At 28.2% G+C, this 22,160-nt stretch overlaps 1 pseudogene; it reads right to left on the minus strand.

Annotated features, from left to right (window-relative positions):
* Positions 1–740: 740 nt before the first annotated feature.
* The window catches only part of LOC136827191 (DNA polymerase delta catalytic subunit-like), a 33,096-nt pseudogene continuing 11,676 nt past the window's right edge, over positions 741–22,160 (minus strand).

A 22,160-nucleotide genomic window follows, 5' to 3' on the forward strand; every position in this document is an offset into this window, starting at 1 on the left:
TGAAAATTTTTTCTTTTCTTTTCAACACGTTTTTGTCATCATCATAAAGATGAATCATCATCACTATCACTACTATCACCACACACATCTTTACTACACTATCACTACTACTTTTATTATCACTATTACACTGCTATCATCATTTCTTTCCTTCTCACTATAGTATACTGTATAAATATTTTGTAAATTTTTATTGATTCTTCATTATTAATGCTGCCGTTTGTCTCAGAGAATTGTTTCTTTGTGATTGCGATTACTAAATCTTCATCGACACATTTGTTGCATTACAATCCCTTGACTCTTCTTTTTTCTGATGATAATTGTTGTTGTTGTATTATCAACTTCTTTTTCTACCAATTCTGGTGATAACAGATCTTCCAACACCTACTGGTGATAACTTTATTTTGTAACAGATCTTCTTCTCTCTCTACTAGTTGTAATTCTGGTGATAACTATTTGTTGTAATATATCTTTTCTCTTTTCTGCCAATTCTGGTGTGCTTACTTGTTGTTGTGTGAGATCTTTTATCCCTTTCTATTAGTTGTAATTTTAGTGATAATTGTTGTTGTTGTTATTACCCTTCTTTTCTGCCGATAACTGTTGTTGTAACAGATCTTCTCTTTTCTATATTTTACTAGTTGTAATTCTGGTGATAACTTTGCCCATTGTTGTTGTATTATCACTCCTTTTGCCCAATTCTGTTAGTTGTTTGTTGTATTATGCTCCTTTTTCTGCCAATTCTACCAATAACTGTCGTTTGTTGTTGTTGTATATCGCTCCTTTTTTGCCAATTCTGCTTTGCAACAGGTCTTCTCTTCTGGTGATAACTGGTCATTGTTGTTGTTGTTGTATTTGTAATAGAAGAGGAAGATATTTGTGATTGTGTAATAAAGAATCATCAAATTCTGTTGGATTCCAGGAACCTTCATCGTTTTCTTTATCCATCCTAATATTAATATGGCAGTAAACAATTCTTCAACCATTTTTGTTCACGTTAAAGTATCATCTTCTTTCAACTCATCATCATTATCATCATCGTGTCGTCTGTTAAAAATAAATCATTTTCTAATTGGGGTTGGCATTTTTAAATAAATTATTTTACAACCAGAAATTATACTATACGACAAAGTTTAACTGAGACTAATGCAAGATTGACAACTATCAACCCCTTTTAAGCTAAAACAAAATGACATTACCATTTTATTATATTTTATTTATATATATATATAAAATAAAATTTAATAATAATAAAAGTATATATACAATCATAAAAACAATAATTTTTTAAAATGAAATTTAATAATAATTTAAATACAATTTTAAATTTTTCATTATTAAAAGTTTTTATTAATAAAAATTTTCTAAAATAAAATAAAAATAAAACTAATCTAAAATTTATATATATATATATATATATATATATATATATATATATATATATATATATATAAATATGGATATACAAATATACAAATTAAATTTATCTGTAATTTCTCCACAAAAATTATGAAAATTTTTATTATGAAATATTTAGTCCTATTAATGTAAATATACCACCCTAGAAAAGATTAATATTTACGAATATTAATTTAAATTATAATAATAATAATAATTTTACATCAAACTAGAAAGAAAGTAAACCGGACGAAGATCAAAGATGTAGACGTATTGGGAGGAATTATTGATAGAGATTATCTGGTAATATAGGAATAATAATGTATAATTTTCAAAAACAAAAGAAAAATGTTAAAGTGGGTGATATTATAGCTAGCTGGATTGTTAAAAATATTTAATAAATGATAATAATAATGAACAAAAAATAATAATAAAGATAATAACAACGATGGTACTGAATATTGACGAAAAAAATGACGAGGGGTCTGTTGCTTAGGGACGTTTTCACCTCAAAACATGACGATAAATGGAAATGATGTTATTACTATTTCTATAGTATAAAATTTTCTCATCTCTTTTTCTTATGTTATTATTATATTAGATACGTGCGATCTGAGCAGCTTCAAAATCATCAATTATCGTAATTGTGGAATAAAAATGGTGATATTGTATTAAATAATTTATTCTAATAATAAATATGATATTAATAAAAAGGACCGTATAGGACAAAATTATTTATGAAGGATAAAAAATTAAATTGCTAAATTATATTTATTTTTTTAAATAAGAAGAAATTTTAAAATATTTTTATTTTCTTTAAAGAGTAATAAGTTATAGCACAAAGAGGCTTCTATAAAAATAAACATTTTTTTTTCATCATTATCATTAAAAGTATCATTACATAATTTAACAATTTGTAAAAGACGTCATTAAAAATTCATTTAGTTGATGATTCAGTAACATTTATATATCACATTTTGGTTTCATCATTATAATTTAATAATAACCAGAATTGTAATCACTTCAAAAAATATAAAATGTAAAATAACATAATTTATAAGTTGATAATAATTTAATTTAAGTCATTAGATAAATTATCAAGTTGTATAAAAGTCCTATGCCTGTTTTGAAATTAGGAGTAACGAAATAATTTCTGAATTTTAAAAATGTCATCATTGCTAAAAACATCAGAATCAAGAGAAATAATAACACTTTTACCATCATCATCATTATTATTAGTAGATGATGATAAATTTCTAACAAATTTAAAAAGTTCAATTTTCTCCTTCTCCACATGTGAATATCAGATTCAAGATTTGTTACAAAATTAAATTTTTATGTTTTTAAATCTATTGTCATTTTTTCCTTCCAATAGTTTAAAACTATTTTTAAATAATTTACCTACATTAATTAATTTGTAAATATTTTTTCCATCATCTATAACAAATCACTTTGTGTTTTTGAAACCGAGGGTATCCATCAACATTAAAAAAAAAGTAATATTACTACCATCTTCAACGAAAAAAATTACATACTCATAATGTAATGCAAAATGGCATCACTCAATGTTTCAGCATTAAATCTAAATAATCATTATTTTTATTATTGCTGTTTGATGTAAAAAATGTGTACTGTCTCTCTCAATAAAATTCAATTTATCATTTTTTAAAATTTTTTATTATTATTATTATCATTACAAAGAGAAATTGAATAAAATAACTTTTTTAAGTGATTTATCAAATAATGAACTCCCATTTTTTTATTAAAAAAATATATATATATATATATATATATATATATATATATATATATATATATATATATATATATATATAATAGATATATATATATATATAATGGTTTTATTATTTTTTTAAATAATATAAAAAGGACTTAATATAATTTCAGTGAAAAAATATGATTGATAATATAAGCTATAAAAGTTTTCAAAATGTTAAAATTTATAATTTTCTATCTGCAATATTACTTTAATACATCAATAAAAGACACGTTATACAATTCTTTATTATTTTTATAAAAACTTTTATTAACCAAGCAATGAAAGTACTAGATTCTTTTTTATCATAATTTGCACTTTGTATTGCTTATATTTTTCTAACCCTGTTTTATAAATTTTCAAACTACTTGTAGGTTCACCAATGAAATGAAATATAGTAGAAGAATTTACACAACTGTTCATTTTTTAAGTCGTATATATATATATATATTTTATTAAACAAACATATATATATATATAATATTTTTATTATATAAAAAACATATATATATAAATTATATATATATATAGAATAAATGAAAAATATATATATTTCTTCATGACTAAATAAATATATATGAATTAAAAATGACATATCATTATTCTTCTAATAATGACATGTCTGTTATAATCCAATCAACAGGTATTGAATTTTTAAAGTTAAAGTCTCATTTAAAGTTTTTTTGATTTTAATATTCAAATTCAGAAAGGGATATCTTGAATTTAAGAGGATATAAAAATTATAATTTTCAGTCATTCATCCTATAAAAAGTAATGACGATGATCAGCAGAGGATATCTAATACACCGTATTCTCAATTGTTTGATGGAGAAAATTGTTGTGTATATTCCATATTCAGAATTAATTCATATAAAATAATAAAAATAATTTTTTTGTCTTTGTCATCTATTGATGATTTTTATTCATATAAAAACATATTAAAAATAAAAATTATGATTCTTGACACGACAAAAAATTTACTAAAAACGGTTATTTAATATATATAATTATTTTATTTAATATATATAATTATTATTTTATATATATTGACAAAAGTTTATTAACATTATATATATCTACAAAATATAAAAAAATATTTAATGTAATAATAATAATAAATAAATAGCCACATTTTTTTATTAATAATAATAAAAAATTTTCAGCTATCAATTTGATACTGAATAACAAAAATGAAAAAATAAAATAAAAATATTTTATTAATATAAAAAGTAATAATTATTTATTATTATTTTTTTACTAGAAAAAGGTTATTTAGTGTAATGAAAAAATAAAATAAAAATATTTTATTAATATAAAAAGTAATAATTATTTATTATTATTTTTTTTATTATTTTTCATTTTACATTTATATATACATGTGTATTTATTTTGAATTCATATTGCAGAGAAAACAAATATGGTGGTATCATCTTTGGAAGTTGCTGGATCAAAATGTTTAGACTTTGACGAACATCATCCAACGATCGCTGAAATACTTGTCCAAAAGTATGGTTACCTCCCACCCTAGCAAATAGAATAGAATTATCCAAACTTTTAAATGAATGTAATGATTTGTCCCAACTTTTAGAGGAATGTAAAGCTTGAGAAAAGAGAATAATAAACTTTAAAACTGATTTGTTGGAGGGAAAAGAAGAGTTAATAGTACAAAGAAAATCAAAGGAAAAAATTGTTGAAAAGATTATCTTGTATAATAAATAAAAATATTAAATGTTTAAAATGAATTTTTTTCACCATTGTTAGAGAAAATAAAAATATATATATATAATAACATACATATATATAATAAAAAAATCCTTTTATGCAATGAATAATAATACTATTTTTTATTATTTTTCTACATTGAATACATAATAAATTTTTGTTATTTTGATTAATAAATTTTTGACAATTTGTACATTGTAGTCGTTATTTTTAAAAACATTTAATTCTTTTCCCGTTTTTATAATAATCATATGATCACCTCGTAATAAAATTTGTTCAGTGTCCTTTCCAAGGATAGGATCAAATATCCGTAATAGAGATTTTTAATTTGATTTAATAAATAATATTCATAATCTATTTGAAGACCATTTTTCAAAACAAAATCGGGATTTTCAGCCTTTTGATATGAAGTTATTTTTTTTAGACGTTGTTGATATTGTTGATATAATAACGTAAGGAATTCGATCTCCAAGTGTGGGCGCTGTTCCAGAATCTCGAATGGCCATTTATTGGCCAATTCAGCGTGGGCTTGTTTTGCTTTATATTCGTTTTGAGTTTTTGTCAATTCTTTAGTTATTATCAGTTGACTTAACTCAATTCGGTCATTAAGTAAATCTGAAAATGGTTTGTTTGACGAGTGTAACGGCCTTTCGTATCTCTCTTCGCTCAATGAGAATTATTTTTAAAATTTCTGCTATTAAGTTGGCGGTGAGATGACAATTATCTCTACGAATTGTTTCTATTCCTTTACAATCAATTTTATCAAAAGTATCTGGTCGAGTATAATACAGACCACAGTAACGCTTTTTTATTGATAAGTAAATATGGACAATAAACCTTTTTCAAAGTCTAATTTAATAGGATTAATAAAATGCTTCGTAACGTTATCCACCGCTTCCTGACCCAACATTATGGCTTTTGAACGGTTTTTACGCCAAAATTTATCATTACTGAACTGTGATTCCCATAAATAACTTTAGCATTTGGATATTGTTCTTCAATCATGTTTTTGGTAAACATAATCATTTCTCGTCAAATGCCGTAACGCTTTGCGAAATTTCTACGCATGTAATTTACCAACTTGGGCACCCAATAAATCCATAAACGGAATTTGCAGATATTTTTAAAGCCAATTGACGACCGCCTAATACCTTTCTTTTAACGGATCCGTTTCCCTTTTCAAATCATTTTTAGCTTTTTTCCGAGCTAAGAGTAAATTTTCAATATCTGAGGAAGTAAGCCTTTACGATATGAGGTTTGACGAAATAATTACCTGATGGTGTTTTAGTATAATTATCATCGATAAGGCTGTGGCTTATTATTATTAAGCAACGTTGAATAGCATAGATTATGAGCCATAATAATTGTAGGATATAAAGCGCAGAAATCTAGCGTGGTAATAGGATCGTTATAAAATCCTTTTATTGGATCTATCACAGTAGCCCTGATAATCGTTCCCCCTTTCTCGGTCCTCGCACGAAGGAATTATAAAATCATCATCATTACCACCACCACCATATTTTGAACATTTTCTAAGAAGTTGAGAAATGATTTTAATTTGTTGACCCCGCTGTAAGAATAAAGAAAGAGGAACTCCCGTTACGCCGAGCCATTTCGGATAGAATTGATAAATAACATTAATTTATCTATTAATTTCAAAGGTAAAAACGCATCTTTTAAACAATACACGCCAATTGGCCTCGTTTGAGCGTTCTTGTGATGTAAAACTGATATTTGTGTGTGATGAATATCATCCTTTTGTTCTTTTTAAAAATGTTGAGAAACTGCATTTAAACTGTAAGAACGTAATTTATAATCTCTTTTAATAACATTTAATACATCCAATATACATCTACCTTCTATATTTATGACTTTGTTAATAGCTTTACCTATTTGCTTACTTTCAAAAGTCTTTGTAGTAACAGTTGATTTTAAACCCACTATTCGACTAAGATAAAATTGATTAGAATTTAAATGATTAGCTCTTTCCACCAAATATGTCAAATCAAAATTGTTTATATTGTATCCTGTAATAACATCGGATCCACTACATTTTGAACAAAACGAGACCAAGTTTCCAACATTTCTTTCTCGGATTGAAAAGTATATATTTTAGCATTATCAATGGGTGAACATTCACCCAAGACAAAAATGACATGTGAATATTGATCATCATCATTATTATTTTTGTCCGTGTTTTATAATAACGTTACCTATTTGAATAATAGGATCAATATCTGGCGAGGAAAAATTCCTTTTCTACCAGCGCATTCAATGTCGAATGAAAGAGTAGTTAGAGGTCCGATACTACTAGCCCAATGCGTTTGAGTGGGATCGTGACCCAAGACATTACTTTGTAAACGTCAATTTCAATTTGACATTTTGTTTCTTTTAATTTTTCATTTCTAATCATCCATTTTCTTCGTGGTAATTCTATCCAAGAACAACCAAATATGTTTGTATCAATCATAAATCTTAGTATAAAGTCAACATTGGCTTCCATAAAATTGAACTTTTCATAATCTTTAAAATAAAAACACTTTTCTCTTCTATTAAAATGCGCTTGTACATCACGAATTATCTTGGTAATGATACAGTTATTTTAAAATAATTAGTCTTTTCATTATTGAAATTATAACCATATAAATTCTGTTTAGATACTATTTCCACAGACGTGATAAATTTGGCAATTAATCCATTTAAACAGCGTAATTTATTAGAAACTTTATCATTTAATGTCATTTTAAAATTATTTACTTGATGAAGATCAAACTTTTCGAACGTTAACGTAAAAATATGGATAAAACCATGAACGTGACAACATACTGAATTTCTAAACTATTTACTCCAAACATACGTGCATGACGGTGTACGATAACGTTCTTTCGTTGTTAAAAATGGCGAAAAATCCAGTACAATCATCAACTTCTAAATTGAAAATATAAAAGAATCTCTAGTAGTTTTAAAATAGAACAGAAGGTCGTTTTATAAGAAAATCTTTTTTTTATTATTTTTAACATCATTATTATTTCTATTTTCTTTTCATCGTGTTTTTATGTATATATATATAAAAGGAATATTTCCTTTATATAAGTAAATATATATATATATATATATTTATTTTTAAAACAAAAATTTATTTAATAATGTCACCAAGTTTTAAAAATAAGAATGGATGAATGAGTTTGTGTTAAGGATATTTTTTATTACTCAAATAGTAAAAAATAAAATTAAATAAATTTGATAACTTTATTATAAAAAAATATTAGTCCATCAAATTTTCCTGATTCTTTTAAGTCCTTATTTTTTGGCCATTTTCATAGACTAAGAAATATAATTTCAGTTCATCATCATCCACTTTTTATATATATATTATATATATATATTAATCTATTGTATCTGATATATATACATAATATAAAAAATTAAAAACTAAAAAACTAACGATATTTTTAAATATGTTTTTATTTGTATTTATTTCTGTATTGAATTTTATTCCATATATATTTATATATATAAAACTAATAAGAATAAGATATTTTTATAAAAAATAAAAAGAATAGATTTTTATTTGATTTTTTAAAGGGGTAATATTTATTTTTTTTTCAACATAATGTCGTGAATTGTAAATTCATTTCTAATGATTTATTCTTTCTTATTATTTATACTTTATATACTGGTGGGATTTATAATCATAACGTAAGGGAAGGAATCAAAAATACATTTGTTCATTTTTTTAAAATGGTGATGGAAAATTTTAGAATCGATATTAGTTTTACCTAAAAGTATAAACATTGGGCGTAAAAATATATAAAAATTTTAAAAATAAAAGAAACAAATATTTAAAAATATATCTAAGTTAGATTTTTAGAATTTTTTTTATTCTTATTATTTATACTTTATATATATTTTATATATAAAAATAAATATAATAATAAGAATAAGAATATAGATAATATAATAAAAGTAAAAAGAATAAAGAAATAATTATAAATAATAAATAAATAAAAAAATTTTTCATTTTTTTTAGGTAATATTTTTCATTTTTTTCAACATAACGCAGATTAAGAGTAAATTGTTTAGCTTTTTGAGATTATTCTATTCTGTTTTTTATTCCTAAAATGTCATTTATATTTTCAAAAATCAAAAACTAACGTATGGATGGATTTATTCTATTCTAATATACTTTATTTAAGTCAAAACATATCTATTTTATATTCCTTCCTTACTGGTGGATATGTAAAACAAAAATAATCATCAACGTAAGGGAAGGAATCAAAAATACATTTGTTCATTTTTTTAAAATGGTGATGGAAAATTTAGAATCGAGTGATTAGTTTTACCATTAAAAAGTATAAAATAATTAAAAAATCAAATAAAATTTTATTATTTTTAACAAAATTTCAAAAATATATCACATTAAATTTTAATCAAATAAAATTTTATTATTTTTAATTTAAATATTTCAAAAATATATCACTGATAATTTTTTAGATTTTTAGAATTTATTTTTTTTTCTATTCTTATTATTTATATAATTTTATATATATTTTTATATATAAATAAATATAATAATAAGAATAAGAATATATATAATATAATAAAAATAAAAAAAAAAGAATAAAGAAAAAAAATTATAAATAATAAATAAAAAAAAAAAATTTCACGGTTAGATTTTTTGGGGGTAATATTTTTCATTTTTTTTCAACATAACGCATTGTTTCTCTTTGAGATTAAGAGTAAATTCATTTAGCTTTTTCAATGATGGTATTCATTCTATTCTGTTTTTATTCCTATCTTCTTTAAATGTCGTTTATATCAGAAAGAGTTATTTCAAAAATCTCAAAACTAACGTGATATTTTTTTGAGATATTTTTTAAAAAATAGTAGATTTTTATTTGATGGATTTATTTTACGCGTAATTGTAATGGTAATGTTTATACTTTATTAAAGTCAAAACATATTCATTTTATATTCCTTCCCTTATTGGTGGATATGTAAAACAAAAATAATCATCAACGTAAGGAAGGAATCAAAAATACATTTGTTCATTTTTTTTAAAATGGTGATGGAAAATTTAGAATCGAGTGATTAGTTTTACCTAAAAGTATAAACATTGGCGTAAAATAAGTATAAAAATTTTAATCAAATAAAATTTTATTATTTTTTAACAAATATTTCAAAATATATCTACGTTAGTTTTTTTGAGATTTTTAGAATTTTTTTCTCTTCTTATTCTTATTATTTATACTTTTATATATATTTTTATATATATAACATATAATAATAAGAATAAGAATATATATAATATAATAAAAATAAAAAGAATAAAGAAATAATTATAAATAATAAATAAATAAAAAAATTTTCTACAAAGTTAGATTTTTTTGGGGTAATATTTTTCATTTTTTTTCAACATAACGTACGTGTTTCTCTTTTGAGATTAAGAGTAAATTCATTTAGCTTTTCAATGATGGTATTCATTCTATTCTGTTTTTATTCCTATCTTCTTTAAATGTCGTTTATATCAGAAAAGTTATTTCAAAAATCTCAAAAACTAACGTAGATATTTTTTGAGATATTTTTTAAAAATAGTAGATTTTTATTTGATGGATTTATTTTACGCGTAAATTGTACGTAATGTTTATACTTTATTAAAGTCAAAACATATTCATTTTATATTCCTTCCTTACTGGTGGGATATGTAAAACAAAAATAATCATCACGCAAGGAAGGAAGAATCAAAAAAACATTTGTTCATTTTTTTAAATGGTGATGGAAAATTTAGAATCATTGATTATTTTACCTAAAAAAGTATAAACATTGGCGTACAAAATAAAAATAAAAAATTTTAATCAAATAAAATTTTATTATTTTTAACAAATATTTCAAAAATATATCTACGCAGTTTTGAGATTTAGAATATAGCTTTCTTATTCTTATTATTTATACTTTATATATAATATATAATAAAATAAGAAAAATAAAAAAAATAATAATAGTTACTTTTCTATGAAGAAAATGTAGTTACTATACGGTTTTTCTAGATTTTTATTATATAAAAAATTATTTATTGAAGAGTAATTATAGAAATTTTAAGAATATTATTTTATGTATTTACATATTTTCTGTTAAAGTGAGTCCCAATAAATAATATTTGTTAAAAAAACTGTTTTTTTATGATTTATTAAGATCTTGGAAAATGGCGGTTAGAAAATATTCGCCATCTCTGCTACAAGCCCCGCCTCTTATGGTGGTTGCTCCTCCACTGCTGCTGTTATAGCCCGCCCACACCGTATCGGTATATATGCACCAACGTTATTGTTAGCAAGCGAAGCAAGTAACAAGTAGCAACAATATAGCGAAGATATGATAATGAACTTGTTCTCATAAGTAAATATTATTATATATATATATATAATATAATATATATATATATATTATAAAAAGATCGCATAAATTAAAATTGATATGGACAAAAGCAAAAGTAATTCAGAACAGGTATTTATTCAAGTTTCTCTCTGAGTATTTAATATTTTGTGTGGCCTCCATCTGCCTGTGCCACAGCCTGCATTCTTGAGGGGTATGATTTCAGCAAATCACAAAAAAGCTGAGACTCAAACTCCATTTCCCTGAGCACTTCGGCCACCTCTCTTCGCAGGTCGTCAAGGCTTGGTATACCATCATGGTTCACTGTGTGCGCTTCAACACAATTCTTCCAGATACTACCAATGTTTTCACACACATTAAGGTCAGGGGAGCTACCTGGAAATTCACTTGATGAGAAGAAATCGATACCACTGTTTCGAAGCAGCTCCTGTGTCTGAAGAGCCTTGAAACATGGTGCCTTATCATGCAAAAATGTGACTTCTTCAACAGATAACACATTTTCAGGATCTTTGAGGGAAGGAAATACTCCACCAGTAAGCACAGTTTCTCTGAAGTATTCACCATTCCATGACTGTCTTTTTTCTTTGATGATTCACATTAACTGTTTGGCTGTGAAACAGAGGAAAAATTCCCAAACATTCAGGGAATTTCACAGCTTGGCAATAGCGCACGTCATCGCTGTTATCATCCAACTTTGCAGCCCAAATGATGTCTTTTTTATGATTTGGCTTCCTGACTGTGTAAATGAAGAATTCATCTGATGCAGCAACATGGAGAAAGTCAGCTTCATCCCAATCTGTAAAAAGTGAACCGCAACACCATGCACAGTCATCTCCCTGTTGCTGAGTGATGTTGGGCTTGCTGATAACATGAATGGCTTGATACCAGATTTTTTCAACTCATGATATATTGCACTATAACTTCTCTTCTTTCCCCTTTTTGTTTCTAGTTCAAGCGCCAATTTATGTAAAGACTTTCTTGGTCTGCCCACTGCCTCAGCTATGATGTCTTTTGACTCCTGAGAAAGGACTTCAGGCTTTCCAAGATTCTCACTCTTTTCATGATGACAGTCATATGGATTTTTGTTCCAGTTTCTTTTAACAAAGGATTCATCTCTTTTAATGTATTTAGCTATCCAGGAATGTGAAATGAAGCATGCACCAGCATCCCTGGACTCTCTGAAGGTTATAGCCCGGATTTGGTCAATCCGTCTGATTTCCTCCGAGTCGTTGGCCATGGCTGTATCTAACTCCGTCACTCAGTCTGAAAATACAAGAAATGTAAAATGAAAAATAGCTTAATAGAAACTTAAAATAATGTACTTGGAGATAGGCTATAGCAGAAAACTTCATAACTTTGTATTTATTCTGTAAGGGGGGCTGCCCTCTAATTTCGAAACACCCCGATATTTATGTATATGTATATATATATATATATATATATATATATATATATATATATATATATATATATATATATATATATATATATATATATATATATATATGTGTGTGTGTGTGTGTGTGTGTGTGTGTGTGTGTGTGTGTGTGTGTGTGTGTGCCTGTTTATAGGCTTTATATCGATTTGTATATGTTAAAAACAAAAAAGAGAACAGATATGAAACTGTAAAATCCAAAATAATTACGGGCAAGGAGTTTTTTTTAGAGCAGTTTTCTTCAATGTAAATAATCATTGTGGTTCTACCATGTGGAGAAAAGCTAACAAAAACTTTCTGACGTTACCCCCCACTGCTTGCATAAGTAATGAAAGTAGGTGAGGTTTTTCACACTATGGCGCCTGTTGTGAATATCGTATCTGTTCGTTGTTGCCAGCAGTTTTGCTACCGAAGACAAAAATATCGGTTTTCGTAAGTTTGATATAGAAACCTAATAAATAAAAAATGCGCCGATGTTTCTTTGGCGCGGTCGAGTTCTCTGTACAGTGTATAATGCTGTATGAAACTCTCAGCCCGGTGGTGGCATGTGTTGTTGACGCCAATAGCGGTGCCAGACGCACGATCATGGCTAACTTTAATCTTAAATAACATAAAAACTACTGAGGCTAGAGGGCTGCAATTTGGTATGCTTGTGATCTAAGGGCGGACAAAAAAAACTAAAGACTCAGAAATTCCTCAACCTCACACACACACACACAAAAAAGTAAAAGAAATACGACTGACGAACTTGACTCGAAAACTATCTAATAACTGGAAATTAGATATTTTTAATTTAACAATGGAAAGTTAGGTTCCTCCTATTTTGCTGTTATACTATAATTTTAGACATATTCATCTTTGTATATAATAAATGTTTTTCAACGACTTGCACTGTTTGCGTAACATAACGATGTTTTATCAGAAGAAGCTAAGAACATATGCCTCATTTTTATCCAAGAAAATAAAGAACTAGGGAAACTGATGTCCCTTGAGATTTTGCCGAGAAAAAGGAAATAAATCTATTTAAAACCCATCTTTGACAAAAATCATTTCCAGGAAACAGTATTATAATATACATTTTAACTCTTCATATCATGTGCAATGCTAAAGCAACGACGTAACCCGTCAAATAGTTCAGTCGTAAGGGCATTTGAGGTTATATGTACCGTATAATGGCAGGAGAGGGAAGATGAGTCACACAATAGGTAGAGCATGGAAAGCTGCAGGATCTCTGTAAAAGGTTTGCAAGAAAGCGGAACGTTAGAGAAAAGAGTGGCAATGAATGAATGATTCATTGATCTAACTCTCTTTTAGTATGTAGATGGGAGGGAAAAATAGACATTATTGAACACTGCTACGTATATTCCCAATTATAAAACGAAAAGACGGCTTTCAGAAAACACCTTACCAAAAATAATGAGGAAAATAGTATGAGAAATACTTCGTTGTTTCCCAGTGTTTGCCCAAATTCCTCAGTGGTGAGTGTCATAAATATACTTTGTACTCCAGTGCTCATTTCAGAAAATGTTCAGTATAGAATATCTCACATTTTCTTATGCATTTTGTTAAGTGCATTTACTCGCGTGTTTCCTAATTGTTCAAATTAATCCATCCGCTCAAATTCATTTGAAGTATTGTGATGTTTGCATTACTGTATGTCTCATTATGTGAATCCTAATCTGTGGCTGGAAGCTCATAGCAAGTGGTGCAATATAGTGGATTACTTCTTCATTATTGTAGCTGTGAGGAATGTGGGCCAAACAAAGCATCATATATTGGGTTGACTCTGACTCGTCTGTCAAGAGGACTGATGTACCACCTTCAGGATGGTGCCATAAGTGGCACGACAGGGATGAGCATGTCCTTCGTCTGTCAAATAAGCTACGACTAGAAGGGACAGAAGTACTTGATTATGAAACTAACCCCGGAGCCCCTCCATCCTCGAGGCATTATATATACAAGAGGAAAAACATTTAAGTAACCTAGAGTGCGAAGAATTGCTTATATTCCCTACAATGGAATGCACAGGAGACCATCGGATGCCTTCAGAAATCACTCAGACGCTGAAGTGGTCCTGCCTCCCTCCCCGGTTCGGTAGCGTCTCCACGGGCACTATGAAATAAGTCACGTAGAGGGGGTAGTGCCGTCAGTGCACCTCACGTGATGCACAGTAGGCATTACTAAAGGGTGTTTACAGCGTCCCTTTGGCTTCTGCCTACTGTTAGTCTTTAGTGCAACTTTAAAAGCTTGTACTTCATTTCTTTTATCTTCTGGATCAATTTACACCTTTCCAACCACTCTAACTTCCTCTTCATTGTCTCAAGTGCTGAAAGGACGAAAGTGCCAGTGTTTGGCTTGAAAACCTACATTTCATTTCAAAAGTAACGGAATAAGTTTCATTATTCCATCTTAGATGCGATTCTCCGTTCCTACCCGACCCTCAACATTTCTACTAATATTACCATTCCCACTAATCCTTATTCCCGCTTGCTGATTGGTTGCCCCAAGCTTTTGACTCATTGATTTTGTATAAATCTCCCCTCTTTTGCTTTTGTTTTCATTATCTGCTGACGAAGGAAGGAAGATAGTCCAGAAGCGTGCGGAACTCTTTCTGTTTTCAAATAATAATAAATTCCATGAAAGGCTGATATATTGCTTTTCCAACTCTTTGGTGGGCTTAGGAAATGTAATCACCAGCTTGAAAGAGTTAAGATTTTGAATATATATATATATATATATATATATATATATATATTATATATATATATATATATATATATATATATATATATATATATATATATATATATATATATATATATATATATATATATATATATATATATATATTATGCCCTAAAAAAGGTCGGATAGGGACATAATCTCTTTCTACATCTGCTTTAAGAATAGTGTCATATCATCGAACATCCCTACGATTCTTTGGTAGCAATGACCAGCATTGGGTCAGCACATTCTTTCTCTCTCGTCGACTCCTCTCACCGTATCCATCCTCAAACAAAGGCCTACTGTAATAAAATGCCGAGATAGAAAACTAGACTTTATTTGCAAATTTAACGAAAATATCTCGGCAAAAGCTACAGGCATGAAGTGGAGTATCTCACACCCCATAAAAATGGAAGTCATAACTAGAGGAAACTCAGACTCACAATCAATCGAATTAGTGATTCTAAACTAACCAATACTAGTGATTAATACCCTGGTCACCAAACAAAATAAAAAAAAGGTCATAATTATTCTAGACCAAAATAAATGTCATATAGTATTTTAAAAGAACACCACTTCCAATATATTCGTCCTAACAGGACTCAACCAGAATTCCTGTTATAAGAAACACATCTTGTATTAAAACCTGAAATGCTGTATAAAGAAATAAACATTTAAAACGAAAAAATACATAATGAAGAACAAAATGGAAAAATGCACAATGGAGAACAGAGGGGTTTCACTGCAAGGTAAAATGAGTATTTCACATAATATGTGAAAAAGATATGTGTTAATGAGTTATCTTACTCATATTCTATGGTCATGGAAACCGTTCCTCACAGTGGCTGTTCTTATTCACTAACAAAGCTCAAAGAGCGATCACACCAGCTGCAGATCGAAGTGAATACCCATTGTATGGTTCCTCTATAATATACACATTAGAGCGCGCAAGTATGCACACATTCACTTAATAACCCCTCCCTTGAAGCGCGACGTCACTGTCTGGTTCAGTGTTCGATGGACTCTGCCTTCTGAATCCACAGATATCACAAAGCTTCTATCAACCTGTCAAGTTGTTTCCATGCATCTTGGCCATGATCGGAAGGCACAAATGAACACGTCAGGTACCCGCTGTATCTAACTGGGGAAAATACTATGCGCCAACTTATATATATATATATATATATATATATATATATATATATATATATATATATATATATATATATATATATATATATATATATATATATATATTCCTATTCATTTCATCTAAATGGTGGTGGCAGGAAACTTCCATAACATGACACCGCATCTGAAGTCTACACTGGACGCTCATGATATGGTGAAAATGCCCAAACCATGAAGTCGGATGTCAAAATCCGAAGACAGTCTGGTTCACATAAGAATAAAAGACCTTTACGGGTTTTCCTTTTTTTTATTTTAATCAACCTGAGTGCTGTACTATTTGACATATGCAGTACTTTGATGTTTTTTTAGGGCATCACAGCATCAATAGAACAAAATATGAAACAGCCTCTGGGTTTTGCCTCATTGTAATCTTACCCGTAACTTACTGTTGATTTTAATATTTTCACAAAATTATTCTTTTATCATTTAATTAATCTGTAATTTTTTCCGATAACAATGGTAACATGCAGTCTTCAGTGGATTACAGATAAAAATAACTTAATAAAAACTGGGATAAGAATGAAGTGTCTCTATGGAAATAAAGAATATATGCAATTTATCAATGAGAAATCGAGGTAAAAATATATGAAAAGCTTTAAAGTGCGATATGGTTAGAGACAGACAACTTATGGTGCTTATGCATAATTATTTAGGACATTGGTTAGAGGGCGTTCCTCTGGTGTTACTCCTGGTATGAGAAGTCAGATTTTTACTTATTCACCTCCACAGGAACCTATCAGCCGTGTGAGACTATTGCTGGTGCTTTCTTTTGTAATGTTGATGTTGCTGCTCGACAACGGCCACAATGAAATTCCTCCATAGTTTAAATGAATATCACTTGGTCATAAAGCAAACTATTGTCACTGGAGGAACGATATTCTTTATGAAATTATTACGGTTCCCCAAATCACAACTCGCCACCACAATGTTTCAACACCTACTGGATATAGCATGGGAGGAGATGGCCTACCTTCAGAGATTAACGTCTTAAGGGCGTCCCTCGCTTCGGCAAGACACTGAGTATCTTTTGTTTCCAGGAAAAAAAAGGAAGACGTGGCTAAGGGTTATAAGAATAGACCTCAAATTACAAAGACGGGTTCAGGTAATTGGACGCTCAGGGAATGTAGGGTCTCTTGTGAACAAGCAGGCAAAATAAAGTGTTGTAACGGTAATATACAATTAGAGAATAGATATGCAATTTCATATATATACAGTATATATATTTATATATATATATATATATATATATATATATATATATATATATATATATATATATAATATATATATATATATATATATATATATATATATATATATATATATATATATATATATATATATATATATATATATATATATATATATATATATATATAAATTTTAAAGCTGGGGTCTTGTTAGATAAATGGGGTATACTAAGATGATACGCAGCTTACCTTAATTACCCCAAAAATCTTGACTCTGGCCTTGGGTACAGGTAAAATTACAAACATCAAAATATGCCTGAAAGGCTACTTCAAGATAATTGGGGGTGGTGAGTAGATAAATTCTAGGGTTTTACTTAATTCATTATATTTACAAAGAAAACACATCAAAAGAATGATAGCGTAATTCTGGGGTAATGAGGTGAGATCAAATGACGGAGAATTTCCTGGAGGGAATACAGTGGGTTTCCCTCTTCAAAGGTTGTTGATAACGAAGTAGCGAGGTCGCTGCATACACAAAGTGACACACAGGTCCTTAGTTGGTTATTCCTATCTGCAATCGAAACACTCACGGTTATTTAACCGACTAGCATTGTAATGAAGGAATCGAGGAACTGCATAGAAGATGCCTAGACTGAACTCGATTCCAATGACTTGAACATCAAACGATTACGTTACTCTTCTTGTAAATGCTTTGCAACTGTAGTCATTGAAGCAATCGGGAGTTTGAATTCTGTGGAGAGATTCCTTCTGCCAACCAAGTGGTTATGTTCCAGGTTCTTCTGTCTGTTAATGTGATTGTTAAACAGCACAAAATATAAAGCAATACAAATCTCACTGTAATTATATCACACTTTGAAAGGAAAGGAACATAGTTGGAGAACAGGGAACGTGGCTGACGAAAAACCTTAAATCCTGGTACTTTGCCTTTCTTTAGGAGCCGAACTTCTCTTCTTATGAAGGCCAGCAAGGGGGAGGGCAAGCGAATTAATTCACAACACAAGTTACTTTGGATACTGCCAGCCACGTGTCGAAAAACAGGCAGTTAACAGAGCAAGGGACGGAGCTCTGAGTCCGTGGTGCCGCCAACAATTCTGAGAGATAGCTCCTCTCTCCAGGGCCCTTTATAGCTTCGGAAGTTACAGCTTTCTCTTCCTAGATGACGTTGGGATCACTCTTCATATGTGGAAACCGCAGGCAGCATGGTTCTATTTTCAAAACGGCGGAAAGCACATGGTCAGCCTGCCAGCTGTCCTGCCTCGGGCAACAATTAGCTGTGGTCGGGTCCGCACCTGGAATTAAGAGATTTCTGTCAGCACTTTGAACAAGAATGGGATTTCCCCCCAAAAAGGCAGTGGTGAGAGGTTTTAGGGGGCGAATTTCCTACAGTGAATCACACTAAATCTACCTTATTTAATTACTTAGTCCTCTTACTTTAAATTACTGCAGGAAAGGTGGTGTAGGAGGGAATATTCTTAATAATATATATATATATATATATATATATATATATATATATATATATATATATATATATAATATATATTTATATATATATTTATATATATATAAATATATATATATATATATATATATATATATATATATATAAATATATATATATATATGTATATATATATATATATATATATATATATTATATATATATATATAATATATATATATATATATATATATATGTATATATATATATATATATATATATATATATATACATACATATATATATATATATATATACATACATATATATACATACATATATATATTCCTCTATATATATATATATATATATATATATATATATATACATATATATATATATATATATATATATATATATATATATATATATATATATATATATATATATATATATATATATATATATATATATATATATATATATATATATATATATATATATATATATATATATATGTATATATATATATATGTATATATATATATATATATATATATATATATATATATAATATGTGTATATATATATATATAAATATATATATATATATATATATTATATATATATATATATATTATATATATATATATATATATATATATATATATATATATATATATATATATATATATATATATATATATATATATATATATATATATATATATATATATATATATATATATATATATATATATATATATATATGACTATTTATCACATCACCATGATTCACATACAATCAGAAAGCTACAAAACGTCTGAATATCCAAATTTGTTTACCTTCGAAATAATATATTTTCATATATGTTACCGAAGGAATTTTTTAGTTGATAATAAGTCCACTGTCCCGTGGGGTCGAACCAGCGACGGACGAGGAATCAGGACTACAGGGACGCACTAACGCAGTCGGGACTTATTATCAACTAAAAATTCCCTTTTATAACATATATGAAAAATATATTATTTCTGAGGTAAGCGAAACAGATATTAAAGGACGTTTGTAGCTGAAGTGATTATATATAATACATATATATATATATATATATATATATATATATATATATATATATATATATATATGGATATATATATATATATATATATATATATATATATATATATATATATATATATATATATATATATATATATATATATATATATATATATATATATATAAATATATATATATATATATATATATATATATATATATGTATTATTATTATTATTATGAATATTACCTTGTCACACCACAAGTTTTACACTAAGATTTAAAGTAAAAGACTAAGAAATTAAATAAGGCAAGTTTAGTATGATTCATTGTGAGAAACTCGCCCCTAACGTCTCTCCCCACAGCCTTTTGGGGGGAAACTCCTTTAAATCTCTTCTTGTCCACCATGCTATTGAAATTCCTTAATTCCAGGCGAGAATTACTGCAGAAATCTAATTGTCGCCCGAGGCAGGTCAGCTCGTGGGCGGAACGCGTGGGTTCTTCCATTTTGAATTTGAACCATGTATGCCCCGCCATTCCCATGTGGGGCAGAGTGACCACAACGCCATCTGGAATGGAAAGCAGTAACTTTTGCCGCTATACGGGCTGCTCTCAGAGCAAGAGCCCGTGCTGGCACAAGACCAGCAAAATCTGACACAACGATGCCTTGCCTTTGAATATTGTCGCTGGCGCCACGAAAGCAAGCGCTCTGGCCCTTGCTCCATCCCCTGCCATTGCCAACCACGTGGCTGGTAGGAAAGTAACCATTAAAATAAGGCAAGCTAAGAATGTAACATGAACAAAGAAACCCCCTAAGAACATTCTTAGCTTGCCTTATTTTAATGGTTTTGAAAACATAAAATCATTGTTAAAACCTTTTAATGTCAACCACGTTTTTTCTTATAATAACACACTCAAAAGAATGTTAATAAAAAATAGCCCTAAAGAAAACAACAACATAATATATAACATTCCATGTTTGGACTGCTCCTCTTTTTATATTGGCCAATCTAGGAAAGATTTAGATGTACGTATTAAGCAACATAGTATTCAGTCAAAACTGGACAAGCATCCAATGCTATATTTGTTACAGGGAACAGATCAACACTTGTTTTAGAAGTGTATGTAGCATAATCCTAACGATCTACTTCAGGAAAAAGACGTGAAAAGGTTCAACCCATGATCACACTTGCATTCTTTTCCCCTCTCTCTCTCTCACCGTGTATCTCTCTCTCTCTCTCGAATCCCTCTCTCTTATCGTTTTCCGAAGCTCATCCACCCGACCTCTCTCATTCTCACAAGTAATTAAATGGACTATTTAAAGAAACACAGTCGTTTCTACAAAAATAGGTTTATTATTCAAATAACCCAACAAGAAATGAATAAAACAAAGCAAAGATTAAAATGCATAATAAATGAATTATCGAGTCAGATAACTAAACTCTAAACTGCAAAGCACTTCTGATTAAAGAAGTCTCATTATGGCTAATAGCCTGGAAATCCCCAAAATCACACCTACTCCCAAATCAATAACTAAAGTCATGTCCAAAAAAAAAACAGTCTACCACAATTCCACATGTTATTCAAACAAATCCACAGACATCTGTCGAAAGAATTAAACATGATAGAAAACTCCCAAAACATATGAAATACAAAACACAATAATGGAAAGTGTAAAACGCATAGCCAAGATATGGCAAACATAACATGACAAAATAATAATATAAAAGAGGTATGAATATTCATATTAAATTTCCCACACCAGTTCAAAAGTTCATAATGATTAGAAAATCATGGTAAAAATCACAAGTTCA

The sequence above is a fragment of the Macrobrachium rosenbergii genome, chromosome 41 (genome assembly GCF_040412425.1).
Source record: "Macrobrachium rosenbergii isolate ZJJX-2024 chromosome 41, ASM4041242v1, whole genome shotgun sequence".
In the NCBI taxonomy this organism is placed as follows: Eukaryota; Metazoa; Arthropoda; class Malacostraca; order Decapoda; family Palaemonidae; genus Macrobrachium; species Macrobrachium rosenbergii.